The sequence below is a fragment of the Oncorhynchus keta genome, chromosome 33 (assembly GCF_023373465.1).
Source record: "Oncorhynchus keta strain PuntledgeMale-10-30-2019 chromosome 33, Oket_V2, whole genome shotgun sequence".
Taxonomy (NCBI): domain Eukaryota; kingdom Metazoa; phylum Chordata; class Actinopteri; order Salmoniformes; family Salmonidae; genus Oncorhynchus; species Oncorhynchus keta.
In genome coordinates, this window is record NC_068453.1 from 3,488,499 (window position 1) to 3,503,116 (window position 14,618).

Consider the following 14,618-nt stretch of genomic DNA (forward strand, 5'->3'; position numbering starts at 1 on the left):
TTACATGGCCCCACATGAATATAGAATCCCTGCGCAATCCTAGAGTGACTAATAAGATTCAGGTATTGAAGAATAGCTTCACCAAGGGCAACCTCAATGGTGGGATTTGAACCGACACCTCAACACACTTAATCAAGCACTTGAGACCACTCGGCCTGACAACACGTTTGTTAAATGTCTCGATGGGATCGACACATGGCCTTGCCATTGCTCTGCCGAAATTTCATTGATTTCAATCTAGGGTTTACATACAGCAACTACAGTTTTTTAAATTCATTTGCCACTTCAAAATACAGGATGAGGTGGCCGAGTGGTTAAGGCGATGGACTGTAATCCATTGTGCTCTGCATGCATGGGTTTTGGCACGAATCCCATCCTCATCGTGGTAACAATTAAATTTCTGTGCTTTATTTTGGCACTGGAAGATTTTGACTTTCACAAACACTGGTAAAATTGCTGACTGCCACAGCGAGAGCACAGGACTTGGTATCTGAGTGGTGAAGGCGATGAACTGCATGTGTGGATTATAACACCAACCTCTTCACAAAACATTTGTTATTTCCTCTCTTACATGGCCCCACATGAATATAGAATCCCTGCGCAATCCTAGAGTGACTAATAAGATTCAGGTATTGAAGAATAGCTTCACCAAGGGCAACCTCAATGGTGGGATTTGAACCGACACCTCAACACACTTAATCAAGCACTTGAGACCACTCGGCCTGACAACACGTTTGTTAAATGTCTCGATGGGATCGACACATGGCCTTGCCATTGCTCTGCCGAAATTTCATTGATTTCAATCTAGGGTTTACATACAGCAACTACAGTTTTTTTTATTTGCCACTTCAAAATACAGGATTTGTCCAGGATGAGGTGGCTGAGTGGTTAAGGCGATGGACTGCTAATCCATTGTGCTCTGCATGCATGGGTTCGAATCCCATCCTCATCGTGTAACAATTAAATTTCTGTGCTTTATTTTGGCACTGGAAGATTTTGACTTTCACAAACACTGGTAAAATTGCTGACTGCCACAGCGAGAGCACAGGACTTGGTATCTGAGTGGTGAAGGCGATGAACTGCATGTGTGGATTATAACACCAACCTCTTCACAAAACATTTGTTATTTCCTCTCTTACATGGCCCCACATGAATATAGAATCCCTGCGCAATCCTAGAGTGACTAATAAGATTCAGGTATTGAAGAATAGCTTCACCAAGGGCAACCTCAATGGTGGGATTTGAACCGACACCTCAACACACTTAATCAAGCACTTGAGACCACTCGGCCTGACAACACGTTTGTTAAATGTCTCGATGGGATCGACACATGGCCTTGCCATTGCTCTGCCGAAATTTCATTGATTTCAATCTAGGGTTTACATACAGCAACTACAGTTTTTTAAATTCATTTGCCACTTCAAAATACAGGATGAGGTGGCCGAGTGGTTAAGGCGATGGACTGCTAATCCATTGTGCTCTGCATGCATGGGTTCGAATCCCATCCTCATCGTAAATAACAATTAAATTTCTGTGCTTTATTTTGGCACTGGAAGATTTTGACTTTTTGACTTTCACAAACACTGGTAAAATTGCTGACTGCCACAGCGAGAGCACAGGACTTGGTATCTGAGTGGTGAAGGCGATGAACTGCATGTGTGGATTATAACACCAACCTCTTCACAAAACATTTGTTATTTCCTCTCTTACATGGCCCCACATGAATATAGAATCCCTGCGCAATCCTAGAGTGACTAATAAGATTCAGGTATTGAAGAATAGCTTCACCAAGGGCAACCTCAATGGTGGGATTTGAACCGACACCTCAACACACTTAATCAAGCACTTGAGACCACTCGGCCTGACAACACGTTTGTTAAATGTCTCGATGGGATCGACACATGGCCTTGCCATTGCTCTGCCGAAATTTCATTGATTTCAATCTAGGGTTTACATACAGCAACTACAGTTTTTTAAATTCATTTGCCACTTCAAAATACAGGATGAGGTGGCCGAGTGGTTAAGGCGATGGACTGCTAATCCATTGTGCTCTGCATGCATGGGTTCGAATCCCATCCTCATCGTGTAACAATTAAATTTCTGTGCTTTATTTTGGCACTGGAAGATTTTGACTTTCACAAACACTGGTAAAATTGCTGACTGCCACAGCGAGAGCACAGGACTTGGTATCTGAGTGGTTAAGGCGATGGACTGCTAATCCATTGTGCTCTGCATGCATGGGTTAGAATCTCATTGTATAACAATTAAAATTCTGTGCTTTTTTTGGCACTGGAAGATTTTGACTTTCACAAACACTGGTAAAATTGCTGACTGCCACAGCGAGAGCACAGGACTTGGTATCTGAGTGGTGAAGGCGATGAACTGCATGTGTGGATTATAACACCAACCTCTTCACAAAACATTTGTTATTTCCTCTCTTACATGGCCCCACATGAATATAGAATCCCTGCGCAATCCTAGAGTGACTAATAAGATTCAGGTATTGAAGAATAGCTTCACCAAGGGCAACCTCAATGGTGGGATTTGAACCGACACCTCAACACACTTAATCAAGCACTTGAGACCACTCGGCCTGACAACACGTTTGTTAAATGTCTCGATGGGATCGACACATGGCCTTGCCATTGCTCTGCCGAAATTTCATTGATTTCAATCTAGGGTTTACATACAGCAACTACAGTTTTTTAAATTCATTTGCCACTTCAAAATACAGGATGAGGTGGCCGAGTGGTTAAGGCGATGGACTGCTAATCCATTGTGCTCTGCATGCATGGGTTCGAATCCCATCCTCATCGTGTAACAATTAAATTTCTGTGCTTTATTTTGGCACTGGAAGAAGATTTTGACTTTTCACAAACACTGGTAAAATTGCTGACACAAACACTGGTAAAATTGCTGACTGCCACAGCGAGAGCACAGGACTTGGTATCTGAGTGGTGAAGGCGATGAACTGCATGTGTGGATTATAACACCAACCTCTTCACAAAACATTTGTTATTTCCTCTCTTACATGGCCCCACATGAATATAGAATCCCTGCGCAATCCTAGAGTGACTAATAAGATTCAGGTATTGAAGAATAGCTTCACCAAGGGCAACCTCAATGGTGGGATTTGAACCGACACCTCAACACACTTAATCAAGCACTTGAGACCACTCGGCCTGACAACACGTTTGTTAAATGTCTCGATGGGATCGACACATGGCCTTGCCATTGCTCTGCCGAAATTTCATTGATTTCAATCTAGGGTTTACAAAAGCAACTACAGTTTTTTAAATTCATTTGCCACTTCAAAATACAGGATGAGGTGGCCGAGTGGTTAAGGCGATGGACTGCTAATCCATTGTGCTCTGCATGCATGGGTTCGAATCCCATCCTCATCGTGTAACAATTAAATTTCTGTGCTTTATTTTGGCACTGGAAGATTTTGACTTTCACAAACACTGGTAAAATTGCTGACTGCCACAGCGAGAGCACAGGACTTGGTATCTGAGTGGTGAAGGCGATGAACTGCATGTGTGGATTATAACACCAACCTCTTCACAAAACATTTGTTATTTCCTCTCTTACATGGCCCCACATGAATATAGAATCCCTGCGCAATCCTAGAGTGACTAATAAGATTCAGGTATTGAAGAATAGCTTCACCAAGGGCAACCTCAATGGTGGGATTTGAACCGACACCTCAACACACTTAATCAAGCACTTGAGACCACTCGGCCTGACAACACGTTTGTTAAATGTCTCGATGGGATCGACACATGGCCTTGCCATTGCTCTGCCGAAATTTCATTGATTTCAATCTAGGGTTTACATACAGCAACTACAGTTTTTTAAATTCATTTGCCACTTCAAAATACAGGATGAGGTGGCCGAGTGGTTAAGCGATGGACTGCTAATCCATTGTGCTCTGCATGCATGGGTTCGAATCCCATCCTCATCGTGTAACAATTAAATTTCTGTGCTTTATTTTGGCACTGGAAGATTTTGACTTTCACAAACACTGGTAAAATTGCTGACTGCCACAGCGAGAGCACAGGACTTGGTATCTGAGTGGTGAAGGCGATGAACTGCATGTGTGGATTATAACACCAACCTCTTCACAAAACATTTGTTATTTCCTCTCTTACATGGCCCCACATGAATATAGAATCCCTGCGCAATCCTAGAGTGACTAATAAGATTCAGGTATTGAAGAATAGCTTCACCAAGGGCAACCTCAATGGTGGGATTTGAACCGACACCTCAACACACTTAATCAAGCACTTGAGACCACTCGGCCTGACAACACGTTTGTTAAATGTCTCGATGGGATCGACACATGGCCTTGCCATTGCTCTGCCGAAATTTCATTGATTTCAATCTAGGGTTTACATACAGCAACTACAGTTTTTTAAATTCATTTGCCACTTCAAAATACAGGATGAGGTGGCCGAGTGGTTAAGGCGATGGACTGCTAATCCATTGTGCTCTGCATGCATGGGTTCGAATCCCATCCTCATCGTGTAACAATTAAATTTCTGTGCACTTTTTGATTTTGGCACTGGAAGATTTTGACTTTCACAAACACTGGTTTTGACTTTCAAAACACTGGTGCTGACTGCCACAGCGAGAGCACAGGACTTGGTATCTGAGTGGTGAAGGCGATGAACTGCATGTGTGGATTATAACACCAACCTCTTCACAAAACATTTGTTATTTCCTCTCTTACATGGCCCCACATGAATATAGAATCCCTGCGCAATCCTAGAGTGACTAATAAGATTCAGGTATTGAAGAATAGCTTCACCAAGGGCAACCTCAATGGTGGGATTTGAACCGACACCTCAACACACTTAATCAAGCACTTGAGACCACTCGGCCTGACAACACGTTTGTTAAATGTCTCGATGGGATCGACACATGGCCTTGCCATTGCTCTGCCGAAATTTCATTGATTTCAATCTAGGGTTTACATACAGCAACTACAGTTTTTTAAATTCATTTGCCACTTCAAAATACAGGATGAGGTGGCCGAGTGGTTAAGGCGATGGACTGCTAATCCATTGTGCTCTGCATGCATGGGTTCGAATCCTCATCCTTAAATTTCTGTGCTTTATTTTGTGGAAGATTTTGAACAAAACACTTAAATTTGACTGTTGCTTTTAAGGCGATTTTCCATTGTGCACTGGAAGATTTTGACTTTTTGACTTTCACAAACACTGGTAAAATTGCTGACTGCCACAGCGAGAGCACAGGACTTGGTATCTGAGTGGTGAAGGCGATGAACTGCATGTGTGGATTATAACACCAACCTCTTCACAAAACATTTGTTATTTCCTCTCTTACATGGCCCCACATGAATATAGAATCCCTGCGCAATCCTAGAGTGACTAATAAGATTCAGGTATTGAAGAATAGCTTCACCAAGGGCAACCTCAATGGTGGGATTTGAACCGACACCTCAACACACTTAATCAAGCACTTGAGACCACTCGGCCTGACAACACGTTTGTTAAATGTCTCGATGGGATCGACACATGGCCTTGCCATTGCTCTGCCGAAATTTCATTGATTTCAATCTAGGGTTTACATACAGCAACTACAGTTTTTTAAATTCATTTGCCACTTCAAAATACAGGATGAGGTGGCCGAGTGGTTAAGGCGATGGACTGCTAATCCATTGTGCTCTGCATGCATGGGTTCGAATCCCATCCTCATCGTGTAACAATTAAATTTCTGTGCTTTATTTTGGCACTGGAAGATTTTGACTTTCACAAACACTGGTAAAATTGCTGACTGCCACAGCGAGAGCACAGGACTTGGTATCTGAGTGGTGAAGGCGATGAACTGCATGTGTGGCATTATAACACCAACCTCTTCACAAAACATTTGTTATTTTTCCTCTCTTACATGGCCCCACATGAATATAGAATCCCTGCGCAATCCTAGAGTGACTAATAAGATTCAGGTATTGAAGAATAGCTTCACCAAGGGCAACCTCAATGGTGGGATTTGAACCGACACCTCAACACACTTAATCAAGCACTTGAGACCACTCGGCCTGACAACACGTTTGTTAAATGTCTCGATGGGATCGACACATGGCCTTGCCATTGCTCTGCCGAAATTTCATTGATTTCAATCTAGGGTTTACATACAGCAACTACAGTTTTTTAAATTCATTTGCCACTTCAAAATACAGGATGAGGTGGCCGAGTGGTTAAGGCGATGGACTGCTAATCCATTGTGCTCTGCATGCATGGGTTCGAATCCCATCCTCATCGTGTAACAATTAACTGGAAGATTTCTGTGCTTTTGGTATTTTTAAGGCACTGGAAGATTTTGACTTTTTGACTTTCACAAACACTGGTAAAATTGCTGACTGCCACAGCGAGAGCACAGGACTTGGTATCTGAGTGGTGAAGGCGATGAACTGCATGTGTGGATTATAACACCAACCTCTTCACAAAACATTTGTTATTTCCTCTCTTACATGGCCCCACATGAATATAGAATCCCTGCGCAATCCTAGAGTGACTAATAAGATTCAGGTATTGAAGAATAGCTTCACCAAGGGCAACCTCAATGGTGGGATTTGAACCGACACCTCAACACACTTAATCAAGCACTTGAGACCACTCGGCCTGACAACACGTTTGTTAAATGTCTCGATGGGATCGACACATGGCCTTGCCATTGCTCTGCCGAAATTTCATTGATTTCAATCTAGGGTTTACATACAGCAACTACAGTTTTTTAAATTCATTTGCCACTTCAAAATACAGGATGAGGTGGCCGAGTGGTTAAGGCGATGGACTGCTAATCCATTGTGCTCTGCATGCATGGGTTCGAATCCCATCCTCATCGTGTAACAATTAAATTTCTGTGCTTTATTTTGGCACTGGAAGATTTTGACTTTCACAAACACTGGTAAAATTGCTGACTGCCACAGCGAGAGCACAGGACTTGGTATCTGAGTGGTGAAGGCGATGAACTGCATGTGTGGATTATAACACCAACCTCTTCACAAAACATTTGTTATTTCCTCTCTTACATGGCCCCACATGAATATAGAATCCCTGCGCAATCCTAGAGTGACTAATAAGATTCAGGTATTGAAGAATAGCTTCACCAAGGGCAACCTCAATGGTGGGATTTGAACCGACACCTCAACACACTTAATCAAGCACTTGAGACCACTCGGCCTGACAACACGTTTGTTAAATGTCTCGATGGGATCGACACATGGCCTTGCCATTGCTCTGCCGAAATTTCATTGATTTCAATCTAGGGTTTACATACAGCAACTACAGTTTTTTAAATTCATTTGCCACTTCAAAATACAGGATGAGGTGGCCGAGTGGTTAAGGCGATGGACTGCTAATCCATTGTGCTCTGCATGCATGGGTTCGAATCCCATCCTCATCGTGTAACAATTAAATTTCTGTGCTTTATTTTGGCACTGGAAGATTTTGACTTTCACAAACACTGGTAAAATTGCTGACTGCAGCGAGAGCACAGGACTTGGTATCACAGCGAGAGCACAGGACTTGGTATCTGAGTGGTGAAGGCGATGAACTGCATGTGTGGATTATAACACCAACCTCTTCACAAAACATTTGTTATTTCCTCTCTTACATGGCCCCACATGAATATAGAATCCCTGCGCAATCCTAGAGTGACTAATAAGATTCAGGTATTGAAGAATAGCTTCACCAAGGGCAACCTCAATGGTGGGATTTGAACCGACACCTCAACACACTTAATCAAGCACTTGAGACCACTCGGCCTGACAACACGTTTGTTAAATGTCTCGATGGGATCGACACATGGCCTTGCCATTGCTCTGCCGAAATTTCATTGATTTCAATCTAGGGTTTACATACAGCAACTACAGTTTTTTAAATTCATTTGCCACTTCAAAATACAGGATGAGGTGGCCGAGTGGTTAAGGCGATGGACTGCTAATCCATTGTGCTCTGCATGCATGGGTTTGAATCCCATCCTCATCGTGTAACAATTTCTTTATTTTGGCACTGGAAGATTTTGACTTTCACAAACACTGGTAAAATTGCTGACTGCCACAGCGAGAGCACAGGACTTGGTATCTGAGTGGTGAAGGCGATGGACTGCTAATCCATTGTGCTCTGCATGCATGGGTTAGAATCTCATTGTGTAAAAATTTAAATTCTGTGCTTTATTTTTGGCACTGGAAGATTTTGACTTTCACAAACACTGGTAAAATTGCTGACTGCCACAGCGAGAGCACAGGACTTGGTATCTGAGTGGTGAAGGCGATGAACTGCATGTGTGGATTATAACACCAACCTCTTCACAAAACATTTGTTATTTCCTCTCTTACATGGCCCCACATGAATATAGAATCCCTGCGCAATCCTAGAGTGACTAATAAGATTCAGGTATTGAAGAATAGCTTCACCAAGGGCAACCTCAATGGTGGGATTTGAACCGACACCTCAACACACTTAATCAAGCACTTGAGACCACTCGGCCTGACAACACGTTTGTTAAATGTCTCGATGGGATCGACACATGGCCTTGCCATTGCTCTGCCGAAATTTCATTGATTTCAATCTAGGGTTTACATACAGCAACTACAGTTTTTTAAATTCATTTGCCACTTCAAAATACAGGATGAGGTGGCCGAGTGGTTAAGGCGATGGACTGCTAATCCATTGTGCTCTGCATGCATGGGTTCGAATCCCATCCTCATCGTGTAACAATTAAATTTCTGTGCTTTATTTTGGCACTGGAAGATTTTGACTTTCACAAACACTGGTAAAATTGCTGACTGCCACAGCGAGAGCACAGGACTTGGTATCTGAGTGGTGAAGGCGATGAACTGCATGTGTGGATTATAACACCAACCTCTTCACAAAACATTTGTTATTTCCTCTCTTACATGGCCCCACATGAATATAGAATCCCTGCGCAATCCTAGAGTGACTAATAAGATTCAGGTATTGAAGAATAGCTTCACCAAGGGCAACCTCAATGGTGGGATTTGAACCGACACCTCAACACACTTAATCAAGCACTTGAGACCACTCGGCCTGACAACACGTTTGTTAAATGTCTCGATGGGATCGACACATGGCCTTGCCATTGCTCTGCCGAAATTTCATTGATTTCAATCTAGGGTTTACATACAGCAACTACAGTTTTTTAAATTCATTTGCCACTTCAAAATACAGGATGAGGTGGCCGAGTGGTTAAGGCGATGGACTGCTAATCCATTGTGCTCTGCATGCATGGGTTCGAATCCCATCCTCATCGTGTAACAATTAAATTTCTGTGCTTTATTTTGGCACTGGAAGATTTTGACTTTCACAAACACTGGTAAAATTGCTGACTGCCACAGCGAGAGCACAGGACTTGGTATCTGAGTGGTTAAGGCGATGGACTGCTAATCCATTGTGCTCTGCATGCATGGGTTAGAATCTCATTGTATAACAATTAAAATTCTGTGCTTTTTTTGGCACTGAAAGATTTTGACTTTCACAAACACTGGTAAAATTGCTGACTGCCACAGCGAGAGCACAGGACTTGGTATCTGAGTGGTGAAGGCGATGAACTGCATGTGTGGATTATAACACCACATGAATATAGAATCCCTGCGCAATCCTAGAGTGACTAATAAGATTCAGGTATTGAAGAATAGCTTCACCAAGGGCAACCTCAATGGTGGGATTTGAACCGACACCTCAACACACTTAATCAAGCACTTGAGACCACTCGGCCTGACAACACGTTTGTTAAATGTCTCGATGGGATCGACACATGGCCTTGCCATTGCTCTGCCGAAATTTCATTGATTTCAATCTAGGGTTTACATACAGCAACTACAGTTTTTTTAAATTCATTTGCCACTTCAAAATACAGGATGAGGTGGCCGAGTGGTTAAGGCGATGGACTGCTAATCCATTGTGCTCTGCATGCATGGGTTCGAATCCCATCCTCATCGTGTAACAATTACATTTCTGTGCTTTATTTTGGCACTGGAAGATTTTGACTTTCACAAACACTGGTAAAATTGCTGACTGCCACAGCGAGAGCACAGGACTTGGTATCTGAGTGGTGAAGGCGATGAACTGCATGTGTGGATTATAACACCAACCTCTTCACAAAACATTTGTTATTTCCTCTCTTACATGGCCCCACATGAATATAGAATCCCTGCGCAATCCTAGAGTGACTAATAAGATTCAGGTATTGAAGAATAGCTTCACCAAGGGCAACCTCAATGGTGGGATTTGAACCGACACCTCAACACACTTAATCAAGCACTTGAGACCACTCGGCCTGACAACACGTTTGTTAAATGTCTCGATGGGATCGACACATGGCCTTGCCATTGCTCTGCCGAAATTTCATTGATTTCAATCTAGGGTTTACATACAGCAACTACAGTTTTTTAAATTCATTTGCCACTTCAAAATACAGGATGAGGTGGCCGAGTGGTTAAGGCGATGGACTGCTAATCCATTGTGCTCTGCATGCATGGGTTCGAATCCCATCCTCATCGTGTAACAATTAAATTTCTGTGCTTTATTTTGGCACTGGAAGATTTTGACTTTCACAAACACTGGTAAAATTGCTGACTGCCACAGCGAGAGCACAGGACTTGGTATCTGAGTGGTTAAGGCGATGGACTGCTAATCCATTGTGCTCTGCATGCATGGGTTAGAATCTCATTGTATAACAATTAAAATTCTGTGCTTTTTTTGGCACTGGAAGATTTTGACTTTCACAAACACTGGTAAAATTGCTGACTGCCACAGCGAGAGCACAGGACTTGGTATCTGAGTGGTGAAGGCGATGAACTGCATGTGTGGATTATAACACCAACCTCTTCACAAAACATTTGTTATTTCCTCTCTTACATGGCCCCACATGAATATAGAATCCCTGCGCAATCCTAGAGTGACTAATAAGATTCAGGTATTGAAGAATAGTTCACCAAGGGCAACCTCAATGGTGGGATTTGAACCGACACCTCAACACACTTAATCAAGCACTTGAGACCACTCGGCCTGACAACACGTTTGTTAAATGTCTCGATGGGATCGACACATGGCCTTGCCATTGCTCTGCCGAAATTTCATTGATTTCAATCTAGGGTTTACATACAGCAACTACAGTTTTTTAAATTCATTTGCCACTTCAAAATACAGGATGAGGTGGCCGAGTGGTTAAGGCGATGGACTGCTAATCCATTGTGCTCTGCATGCATGGGTTCGAATCCCATCCTCATCGTGTAACAATTAAATTTCTGTGCTTTATTTTGGCACTGGAAGATTTTGACTTTCACAAACACTGGTAAAATTGCTGACTGCCACAGCGAGAGCACAGGACTTGGTATCTGAGTGGTGAAGGCGATGAACTGCATGTGTGGATTATAACACCAACCTCTTCACAAAACATTTGTTATTTCCTCTCTTACATGGCCCCACATGAATATAGAATCCTGCGCAATCCTAGAGTGACTAATAAGATTCAGGTATTGAAGAATAGCTTCACCAAGGGCAACCTCAATGGTGGGATTTGAACCGACACCTCAACACACTTAATCAAGCACTTGAGACCACTCGGCCTGACAACACGTTTGTTAAATGTCTCGATGGGATCGACACATGGCCTTGCCATTGCTCTGCCGAAATTTCATTGATTTCAATCTAGGGTTTACATACAGCAACTACAGTTTTTTAAATTCATTTGCCACTTCAAAATACAGGATGAGGTGGCCGAGTGGTTAAGGCGATGGACTGCTAATCCATTGTGCTCTGCATGCATGGGTTCGAATCCCATCCTCATCGTGTAACAATTAAATTTCTGTGCTTTATTTTGGCACTGGAAGATTTTGACTTTCACAAACACTGGTAAAATTGCTGACTGCCACAGCGAGAGCACAGGACTTGGTATCTGAGTGGTGAAGGCGATGAACTGCATGTGTGGATTATAACACCAACCTCTTCACAAAACATTTGTTATTTCCTCTCTTACATGGCCCCACATCAATATAGAATCGCTGCGCAATCCTAGAGTGACTAATAAGATTCAGGTATTGAAGAATAGCTTCACCAAGGGCAACCTCAATGGTGGGATTTGAACCGACACCTCAACACACTTAATCAAGCACTTGAGACCACTCGGCCTGACAACACGTTTGTTAAATGTCTCGATGGGATCGACACATGGCCTTGCCATTGCTCTGCCGAAATTTCATTGATTTCAATCTAGGGTTTACATACAGCAACTACAGTTTTTTAAATTCATTTGCCACTTCAAAATACAGGATGAGGTGGCCGTGCTTTAGTGGTTAAGGCGATGGACTGCTAATCCATTGTGCTCTGCATGCATGGGTTCGAATCCCATCCTCATCGTGTAACAATTAAATTTCTGTGCTTTATTTTGGCACTGGAAGATTTTGACTTTCACAAACACTGGTAAAATTGCTGACTGCCACAGCGAGAGCACAGGACTTGGTATCTGAGTGGTGAAGGCGATGAACTGCATGTGTGGATTATAACACCAACCTCTTCACAAAACATTTGTTATTTCCTCTCTTACATGGCCCCACATGAATATAGAATCCCTGCGCAATCCTAGAGTGACTAATAAGATTCAGGTATTGAAGAATAGCTTCACCAAGGGCAACCTCAATGGTGGGATTTGAACCGACACCTCAACACACTTAATCAAGCACTTGAGACCACTCGGCCTGACAACACGTTTGTTAAATGTCTCGATGGGATCGACACATGGCCTTGCCATTGCTCTGCCGAAATTTCATTGATTTCAATCTAGGGTTTACATACAGCAACTACAGTTTTTTAAATTCATTTGCCACTTCAAAATACAGGATGAGGTGGCCGAGTGGTTAAGGCGATGGACTGCTAATCCATTGTGCTCTGCATGCATGGGTTCGAATCCCATCCTCATCGTGTAACAATTAAATTTCTGTGCTTTATTTTGGCACTGGAAGATTTTGACTTTCACAAACACTGGTAAAATTGCTGACTGCCACAGCGAGAGCACAGGACTTGGTATCTGAGTGGTTAAGGCGATGGACTGCTAATCCATTGTGCTCTGCATGCATGGGTTAGAATCTCATTGTATAACAATTAAAATTCTGTGCTTTTTTTGGCACTGAAAGATTTTGACTTTCACAAACACTGGTAGAATTGCTGACTGCCACAGCGAGAGCACAGGACTTGGTATCTGAGTGGTGAAGGCGATGAACTGCATGTGTGGATTATAACACCAACCTCTTCACAAAACATTTGTTATTTCCTCTCTTACATGGCCCCACATGAATATAGAATCCCTGCGCAATCCTAGAGTGACTAATAAGATTCAGGTATTGAAGAATAGCTTCACCAAGGGCAACCTCAATGGTGGGATTTGAACCGACACCTCAACACACTTAATCAAGCACTTGAGACCACTCGGCCTGACAACACGTTTGTTAAATGTCTCGATGGGATCGACACATGGCCTTGCCATTGCTCTGCCGAAATTTCATTGATTTCAATCTAGGGTTTACATACAGCAACTACAGTTTTTTAAATTCATTTGCCACTTCAAAATACAGGATGAGGTGGCCGAGTGGTTAAGGCGATGGACTGCTAATCCATTGTGCTCTGCATGCATGGGTTCGAATCCCATCCTCATCGTGTAACAATTAAATTTCTGTGCTTTATTTTGGCACTGGAAGATTTTGACTTTCACAAACACTGGTAAAATTGCTGACTGCCACAGCGAGAGCACAGGACTTGGTATCTGAGTGGTGAAGGCGATGAACTGCATGTGTGGATTATAACACCAACCTCTTCACAAAACATTTGTTATTTCCTCTCTTACATGGCCCCACATGAATATAGAATCCCTGCGCAATCCTAGAGTGACTAATAAGATTCAGGTATTGAAGAATAGCTTCACCAAGGGCAACCTCAATGGTGGGATTTGAACCGACACCTCAACACACTTAATCAAGCACTTGAGACCACTCGGCCTGACAACACGTTTGTTAAATGTCTCGATGGGATCGACACATGGCCTTGCCATTGCTCTGCCGAAATTTCATTGATTTCAATCTAGGGTTTACATACAGCAACTACAGTTTTTTAAATTCATTTGCCACTTCAAAATACAGGATGAGGTGGCCGAGTGGTTAAGGCGATGGACTGCTAATCCATTGTGCTCTGCATGCATGGGTTCGAATCCCATCCTCATCGTGTAACAATTAAATTTCTGTGCTTTATTTTGGCACTGGAAGATTTTGACTTTCACAAACACTGGTAAAATTGCTGACTGCCACAGCGAGAGCACAGGACTTGGTATCTGAGTGGTTAAGGCGATGGACTGCTAATCCATTGTGCTCTGCATGCATGGGTTAGAATCTCATTGTATAACAATTAAAATTCTGTGCTTTTTTTGGCACTGAAAGATTTTGACTTCACAAACACTGGTAAAATTGCTGACTGCCACAGCGAGAGCACAGGACTTGGTATCTGAGTGGTGAAGGCGATGAACTGCATGTGTGGATTATAACACCAACCTCTTCACAAAACATTTGTTATTTCCTCTCTTAC

General features: G+C 42.8%; 18 non-coding genes across 18 annotated transcripts; all 18 read left to right on the forward strand.

The window, feature by feature from the left end:
- Positions 1 to 1,431: 1,431 nt before the first annotated feature.
- Positions 1,432 to 1,513, forward strand: trnas-gcu (transfer RNA serine (anticodon GCU)). Its single transcript has one exon. It is a non-coding gene; the product is annotated as a tRNA-Ser (tRNA).
- Positions 1,514 to 2,002: 489 nt separating this feature from the next.
- On the forward strand, positions 2,003 to 2,084 carry trnas-gcu (transfer RNA serine (anticodon GCU)). The gene has a single exon. It is a non-coding gene; the product is annotated as a tRNA-Ser (tRNA).
- Positions 2,085 to 2,734: 650 nt separating this feature from the next.
- On the forward strand, positions 2,735 to 2,816 carry trnas-gcu (transfer RNA serine (anticodon GCU)). Its single transcript has one exon. It is a non-coding gene; the product is annotated as a tRNA-Ser (tRNA).
- A 506-nt stretch (positions 2,817 to 3,322) lies between these two features.
- trnas-gcu (transfer RNA serine (anticodon GCU)) lies at positions 3,323 to 3,404 on the forward strand. Its single transcript has one exon. It is a non-coding gene; the product is annotated as a tRNA-Ser (tRNA).
- A 1,039-nt stretch (positions 3,405 to 4,443) lies between these two features.
- trnas-gcu (transfer RNA serine (anticodon GCU)) lies at positions 4,444 to 4,525 on the forward strand. Its single transcript has one exon. It is a non-coding gene; the product is annotated as a tRNA-Ser (tRNA).
- Positions 4,526 to 5,641: 1,116 nt separating this feature from the next.
- trnas-gcu (transfer RNA serine (anticodon GCU)) lies at positions 5,642 to 5,723 on the forward strand. The gene has a single exon. It is a non-coding gene; the product is annotated as a tRNA-Ser (tRNA).
- A 482-nt stretch (positions 5,724 to 6,205) lies between these two features.
- trnas-gcu (transfer RNA serine (anticodon GCU)) lies at positions 6,206 to 6,287 on the forward strand. Its single transcript has one exon. It is a non-coding gene; the product is annotated as a tRNA-Ser (tRNA).
- Positions 6,288 to 6,788: 501 nt separating this feature from the next.
- On the forward strand, positions 6,789 to 6,870 carry trnas-gcu (transfer RNA serine (anticodon GCU)). The gene has a single exon. It is a non-coding gene; the product is annotated as a tRNA-Ser (tRNA).
- A 479-nt stretch (positions 6,871 to 7,349) lies between these two features.
- trnas-gcu (transfer RNA serine (anticodon GCU)) lies at positions 7,350 to 7,431 on the forward strand. Its single transcript has one exon. It is a non-coding gene; the product is annotated as a tRNA-Ser (tRNA).
- Positions 7,432 to 8,657: 1,226 nt separating this feature from the next.
- On the forward strand, positions 8,658 to 8,739 carry trnas-gcu (transfer RNA serine (anticodon GCU)). Its single transcript has one exon. It is a non-coding gene; the product is annotated as a tRNA-Ser (tRNA).
- A 479-nt stretch (positions 8,740 to 9,218) lies between these two features.
- trnas-gcu (transfer RNA serine (anticodon GCU)) lies at positions 9,219 to 9,300 on the forward strand. Its single transcript has one exon. It is a non-coding gene; the product is annotated as a tRNA-Ser (tRNA).
- A 606-nt stretch (positions 9,301 to 9,906) lies between these two features.
- On the forward strand, positions 9,907 to 9,988 carry trnas-gcu (transfer RNA serine (anticodon GCU)). Its single transcript has one exon. It is a non-coding gene; the product is annotated as a tRNA-Ser (tRNA).
- A 479-nt stretch (positions 9,989 to 10,467) lies between these two features.
- trnas-gcu (transfer RNA serine (anticodon GCU)) lies at positions 10,468 to 10,549 on the forward strand. The gene has a single exon. It is a non-coding gene; the product is annotated as a tRNA-Ser (tRNA).
- Positions 10,550 to 11,198: 649 nt separating this feature from the next.
- On the forward strand, positions 11,199 to 11,280 carry trnas-gcu (transfer RNA serine (anticodon GCU)). The gene has a single exon. It is a non-coding gene; the product is annotated as a tRNA-Ser (tRNA).
- A 478-nt stretch (positions 11,281 to 11,758) lies between these two features.
- Positions 11,759 to 11,840, forward strand: trnas-gcu (transfer RNA serine (anticodon GCU)). The gene has a single exon. It is a non-coding gene; the product is annotated as a tRNA-Ser (tRNA).
- A 1,046-nt stretch (positions 11,841 to 12,886) lies between these two features.
- On the forward strand, positions 12,887 to 12,968 carry trnas-gcu (transfer RNA serine (anticodon GCU)). Its single transcript has one exon. It is a non-coding gene; the product is annotated as a tRNA-Ser (tRNA).
- Positions 12,969 to 13,618: 650 nt separating this feature from the next.
- trnas-gcu (transfer RNA serine (anticodon GCU)) lies at positions 13,619 to 13,700 on the forward strand. The gene has a single exon. It is a non-coding gene; the product is annotated as a tRNA-Ser (tRNA).
- Positions 13,701 to 14,179: 479 nt separating this feature from the next.
- On the forward strand, positions 14,180 to 14,261 carry trnas-gcu (transfer RNA serine (anticodon GCU)). Its single transcript has one exon. It is a non-coding gene; the product is annotated as a tRNA-Ser (tRNA).
- The last annotated feature ends 357 nt before the right edge of the window (positions 14,262 to 14,618 follow it).